Raw genomic sequence first — 7,388 nt, forward strand, 5'->3', positions numbered from 1 at the left:
TGCTAGCCTGTCCAACATTTGGTCAATGAATGGCAGGGGGAAGTTGTTTTTTCTTGTGGTATCATTAAGTTTCCTATAGTCCTGGCATATTCTCCATCCGGTCGCAGTTCTTGTTGGTATAAGCTCATTTTTCTCATTCTTCACAACTGTGATCCCTCCTTTCTTTGGTACACATTGCACAGGACTTATCCATTGGCTATCTGAGATGGGATATATTATCCCTGCATCAAGCCATTTAATCACTTCTTTCTTGACAACTTCTTTCATCTTAGGATTCAGCCTTCTTTGAGGTTGGACAATGTTGTTGTAGCCTTCCTGCAACAATATTTTGCTTGTGCAGAATGTAGGGCTGATTCCCTTTATGTCTGCAATGCTCCATCCGAGGGCTTTTTTGTGCTCCTTTAGAATTAGTAGTAACTGCTCAGCTTCTGCATCAGAGAGAAAAGATGAGATAATAATAGGTAAAGTATTTTCATCTCCTAGGAACGCATATTTCAGATGTTGGGGTAGTGGTTTGAGCTCAAGGATCGGAGATTCTTCTATGGATGGTTTGAGCGTCTTTATCGCTCTTTCTCCAAGAAAGGCCTTACTGGTGGGGAATTCATCCATGCAAGGCACTCTTGTATTTCCTCTTCATCTTCTGCACATTCCTCTGCTATAGCAACATTCAATGGTTCTGCTTCTGTTTGCTGCTTAAGTTGCTGTAGCAGAACTGCGTCAAGGGTGTCTATGCTAGCACATTCTTCCACTTGTTCAGGATACTTCATGGCTTTGAGTACGTTGAACGTAACTTGCTCATCATTGACTCGCATGGTCAAGTCTCCCTTTTCAACATCAATTAATGCTCGTCCAGTGGCTAAGAATGCTATCCCCAAAATGATGGGCATTTCCCTATCTGCTTCAAAGTCAAGAACAATAAAGTCAGCGGGAAAATTGAACTTATCCACTCTTACCAATACATCTTCAATTTTTCCTTGTGGATGAGTTATTTATCTATCAGCCATCAACAACGTGACAGTAGTTGGACGTGCTTCTCTTATTCCAAGTTTCCTGAAAATACTCTTAGGCATAAGGTTAATACTTGAACCTAGATCTAGTAATGCATTGCCTACGTATTGGTTACCAATAGTACAAGGAATAGTAAAACTCCCTGGATCTTTTAGCTTTGGTGGTAATTTGTTGAGGTAGTATTGACTACTTTCTTGGGTGAGAGCTACTGTCTCATATTCCTCCAGCTTCCTCTTCTTTGCCAAGATTTCCTTCATGAATTTTGCATAACTTGGCATTTGCTCAAGAGCTTCAACCAAGGGTACATTAATGTGCAACTGTTTGAGGACGTTAAGGAATTTCTTGTATTGCTTGTCATCAGTTTTCTTCTGCAATCTTTGAGGAAAGGGTGGTGGTGGCCTTGTTGCCTTGCTGACGGTCTGACCTTGCTGTGGCTTTGATGTAGCAATACTCTCAGTGCCAGCAACTTTAGGTTCTTTGGATTGATCATTAGTTTTCACCTCTTCGGCAACTTTCCCTTCTTCAACCTGGTCCAATGCTTTCTGTTTCTGCTCGTGGTGGTTCTTTATGACTTTTGGTTCATCTACGGCCTTACCACTCCGCAGTGATATAGCATTGACTTGCTCTGCTCCATTTTTCTTTGGGACTTCAGTGTTACTTGGCAAAGTTCCTTGAGGTCTGCGTCGAAGTGCTTCTGCCAATTGATCTACTCGAGTCTCCAAATTCTTGATTGATGCAGCTTGATTATGAATCATAGCATCACTCCTTGTCATGTAATCTTTCAGCATGCCTTTCAGCGTATTTGATGTATCAGTGTGCTGTCTGGATTGATGCTGCTGCTGCGTGAATCCAGGAGGATATGGAGCTTTATATGACCTTACTGCTGTGTCTGAGGACAATTGTTGTTGTCCTTGCTGTTGTCCATGATGTTGTCCTTGTGAATAGGAAAGATTCAGGTGATTCCTCCATCCGGGATTATAGGTATTTGAATATGGATTGTTGTTCCTGTTGAAATTTCCTATAAAACAAACAGATTGAGGGTTTTGTGGACAGTTATCATAGATATGGGGACCATTACAGAAAACACATGATATAGCATCAGTGAGGGCATTGACTGGTTTAGCTTCAGCAGACAGACTCATCGTCTTGATAGAGTTGTTAAGAGCTGAAATCTGTGCTGACAGTGCTGATACAGCATCCAGTTCCCAAACTCCAGCAGCCTTTTTTGTATTAGACTTGATCTTTCTACGGGCCACTGATAGTTGTTGACTGCCATCCTCTCCAATATTGCATATGCTTCTGTATATGTTTTTCCTAATAGGGCTCCTCTAGATGATGCATCGACCATGCTCTTTGTTGGTCCATTGAGCCCATTATAGAATGTCTCCATTTGAATCCATTCGGGAATGCCATGATTTGGGCACTTCCTCAACAGATCTTTGAATTTCTCCTAAGCCTCATAAAATGATTCGTCTTACAATTGCTTGAAGGTTGATATACCATTCCTGTATTGGGCTGCCTTCATAGGAGGGAAGAACTTCAATAAAAATTTGTCCGCCAACTCTTCCCAACTTCGGATTGACTGTGGTTGTAAAGAATTCAACCATGCTTTAGCTTTGTTGGTGAGGGAATATGGGAATAGCTTCATCTTTAGCGCATCAGATGTAACTCCTCTTATTTTGAAAGTGTCTACTACATCAATAAAATTCTGGAGGTGAAGGTGAGGGTCTTCACTAGGCAGTCCATTGAATTGACCAATGGTCTGCAGCATGTGAAACATCACTGGCTTCAGCTCAAAACTCTCTGCTGCTACATCAGGTTGAACGATTCCAGAATGCAGATTGTTGAGCGTAGGAATTGCATGTGCTCTGATTGGAATCTCAGCCTGATTTGGACCTCCATTGTTTTGTCCAAGTCCTTCCTCTTCACCGTTTCCTAACCTTGCGTCCATGTTAGGTGTTTCTGCAGAATTGCTGCGTCTTTGCTGTCTCCTTCTTGCTCGAAACGTTCAGGGTCAAAATATGCTTCTTGCTCTGATGAAGAACTACTCATATGCTGCAATTAACACCTTGAAAACAGTAAGGGGAAAGGTAAAGGATGTAAAAGAAATAAAATTCTTTACCGAAATAAAAATAACTTTGTACTTATCCCCGGCAACGGCGCCAAAAACTTATTGTGCAAATTGTAATCAATTTAAATCTTCCACACAAATACGCAAGTGCACGTGTCACAAGTAATAAAGGGATGTGTGAGTCCAAGTATCATTTCCACGGAGATAAGTGTCAAGTAATGATTATTTAGGTGAAGAAAGTGAGTAAAGTGATTGATTGTGATTGTTGGTTTGTAAAATAAAAGACAACTAATAATAAGAAAACAAGAAACTAAAATAATAGGTATTAAGATGATGGATGAGATATAGGTCAGGATCAATTTTCCTAATACAGCAATACTGATATGATGCTTTAACGATGTTATGTCAATGCTAACTGGTAACCGAACACTAAGGTATGCTGGGGATTTTGACCAACCTAACATATATACCCAATAACTAATTCCCACATCTCTATGGCCAAACTAATCACTGAATTGTTTACGTTCAAGTTCTAGGTTGTGTGGTGTGAATGATCTTTCTACCCACAACTTAATTAAGTTAAATTAACCTAATTAATCCACACTATTCAACAAGGGTCTAGATTCGGAAACCTCTCGGTCCCAATCTCCTCAATATCACATATGTATCTCTCGACATGCACACGTGAATAAGATTAAGCAAACTCGTTGAATAACTAATTAAACATTACCATAAACAAAGTTTAGGCATACATCTCAATGTTACAGCATAGGTACTTTATCACCTAACCTATGAAGCAAATTAGCTCATGATGGAGTTAAATAAAACAGAGAAAAGAAAGGTAGACTTCATTGGAAAACAAAAAAGAAGATGAAAACAATTGCTGTAGGAAGACGTCGTCACTGCCTTGCTCCAGCACTGCTCCAGTGCTGCTTCTCCTCCTCCAAGAACCTCACTCTCTCTCTCTCTCTATCTAAAACTCTCCTCCTTGCTTCTGACCTTCTGAGCCTTGAACCTCTCTAACTGTGTTTCGAACTGTGTTTTAACTCGTGGAGGAGCTCTTCTTAAATAGGAAAAATGGTTGGGCTTTGGGCTTTAGGAATTAAGAATGGAGATTCATGAATTCGGTTGCTGCAGCCTTATCGTATCCTTGATTCTTGGGCTGTTGGCACTTGCTTGGATAGAATCCTGATCTTCTTAGAATCCTTGTGCCAATGTTGTTGTTGACCGAGTTTGAGCTGAGTTTGTTGTCCTTGATTCTTGGGATTTTCGGATTTGTTGGCACTTATTTGGATAAGTTCTTTATCTTCTTGGATTTCTTGTGCCAATGTTGTTGACCAAATCAAGGTTGTTGTCCTTGTTCTTTGGGATTTGGTTAAGATTCAATCTTTGAATTTGTCTTTGTCCCTTGTGATTTCTGGATTAAATCTTCAGAAACCTCCTATGCTTGCTGGTGTATTGTTGGGGAATAATTAACTTTTGAAATTCAAAAGTTCGGTTGTCCCTTTGTCCATGTTGTCATGCTGTAGCGCTTGCTATATCATTACTTCGTCAGCTTCTCTGCTACAGCATTCCTACATCAATTTTCCCTGCGAAGACAAACATTCAACAAGTCATCTTTTCTTACACAAAATCAAGGGATATTGTCTTATTTTCCATACTTAGTCATCTCAAAGCACTTAATCATAAATATACAATAATTAGCTCAATTATCATGCAAAGAGGTCAACTTATATGGAATTTATGCAACAAATTCATCATTAAAATAATAAATTAACTCTCATTTGGGAGAGTTATCAATACGCGTTTACATGCAGTCGGTATAAGTTCTAACGTCAGTTCTCATTATTTTGACTCCAAACTTGATATTCTTGACTTAAATATTATTCTAGAAATATTCATACATTATTATAATCTTTCGGGATACTTCACCGGTAAACACTTATACCGTGAAGAAGAACCGGTATCTGTACTTTTCGTCAGAAAAGTGACTTTCAACAATATTAAGCCCTTACTATAATTATTTAAGTCTTCTAATAATTATTCAAGGTCAATTATGGAATTATTTCCTAAACTTATAATTAATTATTTAAATTCCTAATTTAACGGTGCAGGTTTTTACACATTATCTCTCAATCCCTTCACAGCCTCATTCAACATATCAGCTTCTTGAATTTGGTTTGCTTGAAAATGTTGTTCCAGCCCGAGCAACCATCCCCAAGATTTAATTCCATCTTCTCCTCCAAAAAATTCTGGAATCATATTTTTTTTAGATCTGACTCAGAAGCACCCCTTAGATCAGACGTGCTCTGATACCAAATTGATGGAACCCAGAAAAAGACACTACTAAATTCATTAACAATTGAGACATAGCCTCTTTTTACATACACTAATACAATATAAATTCCAGAAAACAAACACCAAAAGACATCACTCACTCTAAAGCCAATATACTTAGGCCAAAGAGATCCTAAGATATCCTTTCCCAAAACTCCACTCCAAATATTCTGAATACATGCATAAAGAAAACCCCACCCCCAAATCACTTTATATAACAACATCTCTCCTCTGACTAACTACTATGGACTCTTTTGCATTGCTGGACTTGGGCCCGCTTGTCATAGCCCAGCATAATATCATCCCGGACAAGAGCTCAGATAGCCATAATTTTCATCCCCAATTGACTTTTCAGTAAAATATATATCTAATATTGATTGATCTTGCGACATTTGATTGAATTTCACGGGCTTCCACGACTTAATGTGTTGGCACGATGCTATATGAGGTATGACTCCTGTTGGGTCAAGTCAGACACTCAAGTTGATTGCAGAAGCGAAACAATAAAATGTAAGAGGAGAGAGATGGAGAAGAACATAGGCAATTTTTTTAACATGGGCAAACCTTCTCCATTGTGAAGAAGTAAAAAAAATCATGGGACACTAGTCCAAAATCAAACTTCCACTATAAGAATAATGGATTACAACAGTCAAATTTCTCTAGTCTTTCACTAGAGGTACAATCAAGCTTCACCAAGTATGGTGGTAACATCAAACGTCTCTAAAGAGGTCTAACACTCAAACATCTCTTTAGATGTACTCTCAAATAATCAAGCATCACCTATAATGGTGGTATTCAAACTTTCCTAAAGAGGTCTCACTCAAACTTCTCCCTAGAGGTATTCAGTCGGGTTCTTTCTCTCATAGAGGATTTCTTCTCCTCACATTGTTGATGTCATCTCTTCCTCTATTTATAGATGGCTAGGATGGATATCTTCAATACTTCTTCTCCATTTAATGTGGAGGATTTCAATACAACTCTTCATTCTCCCATGAAGTCCTTTCATTTTTTCATGAAGTTTTTTTATTCTTCCATGCATTGGAACTTGTATCTAATTAAGGAGAAATAATCCAACAACTCCCGCGATAATTGAATATGTTGGAAAAAAATCTTTTGAGATAGAATGCACCTTTTCGTAGCTCTGCTTTCAGTTGAGTTGGAGATGATTGAATATTCTGCTAGCTGTTGTCCGAGAGGCTGTATGCAGAAACCCATAATTTTGGTTTACACTCCAATCGTGTTCAACTCCATAATCCTTCATGACTAGGCGAGATAACATTATACTAGAAGCAATTGATATTGCATTTTGGTATGACCAAGCTTTCTAAGTTGGATACAAGAAAATATAGTGACACTAGTGTGGATGACATGTGTGACATCTCTATCTGTAAGAATCCGAAAAAGTGTCTGTTTAATCATATTGGAACGCAAACAAAATTTCAATTAATGGCAAGCAACACTTAAAACAGAAGAAAACAGAAAATAGTAATCGTTAACTTGAAAGACTCCATCTGTTTTCAGAAATTAATATAAATTTTAATTCTGCACCAAATGTCCTGAAATTTTAATGGAAGAAAGTAGATGTAACACCCCGTGTGCACCCGGTGTATTAAACATACATATGGAAGTAGCGCAGCTAATTAAATGCAGAAGCTAACTTTTCTTTTCACTTATGACATCATTATTATTAACCAAGTTGATTACTTAATCCTTTTACAAAATAATGTCTGTATGTAAATTGCAATAAAGAGCTAACTGAATAACCTCATATATAGATGTGTATCTAATCATGGAACTACAACACGTAGTCCGGACGATAATCCTGATACATTATACATCTCAAGTCTAAATAAACATAGTCAAGTTAATGTGGCATGGACAACCCCCATGCTCACCAAATAAGGCAACAAAGCCCAACATAGTCTCAACTCAAATAACAATATAATGGAATAAAACATACTCACTAAGCAGG

At 38.2% G+C, this 7,388-nt stretch overlaps 1 non-coding gene across 1 annotated transcript; it reads left to right on the forward strand.

Annotated features, from left to right (window-relative positions):
- Positions 1–2,414: 2,414 nt before the first annotated feature.
- Positions 2,415–2,519, forward strand: LOC133310875 (small nucleolar RNA R71). The gene has a single exon (XR_009751502.1). It is a non-coding gene; the product is annotated as a small nucleolar RNA R71 (small nucleolar RNA).
- The last annotated feature ends 4,869 nt before the right edge of the window (positions 2,520–7,388 follow it).

Source organism: Gastrolobium bilobum, unplaced genomic scaffold (genome assembly GCF_033153095.1).
Source record: "Gastrolobium bilobum isolate Gb01-03AN ecotype WA unplaced genomic scaffold, APGP_CSIRO_Gbil_v1 utg292991, whole genome shotgun sequence".
Taxonomy (NCBI): Eukaryota; Viridiplantae; Streptophyta; class Magnoliopsida; order Fabales; family Fabaceae; genus Gastrolobium; species Gastrolobium bilobum.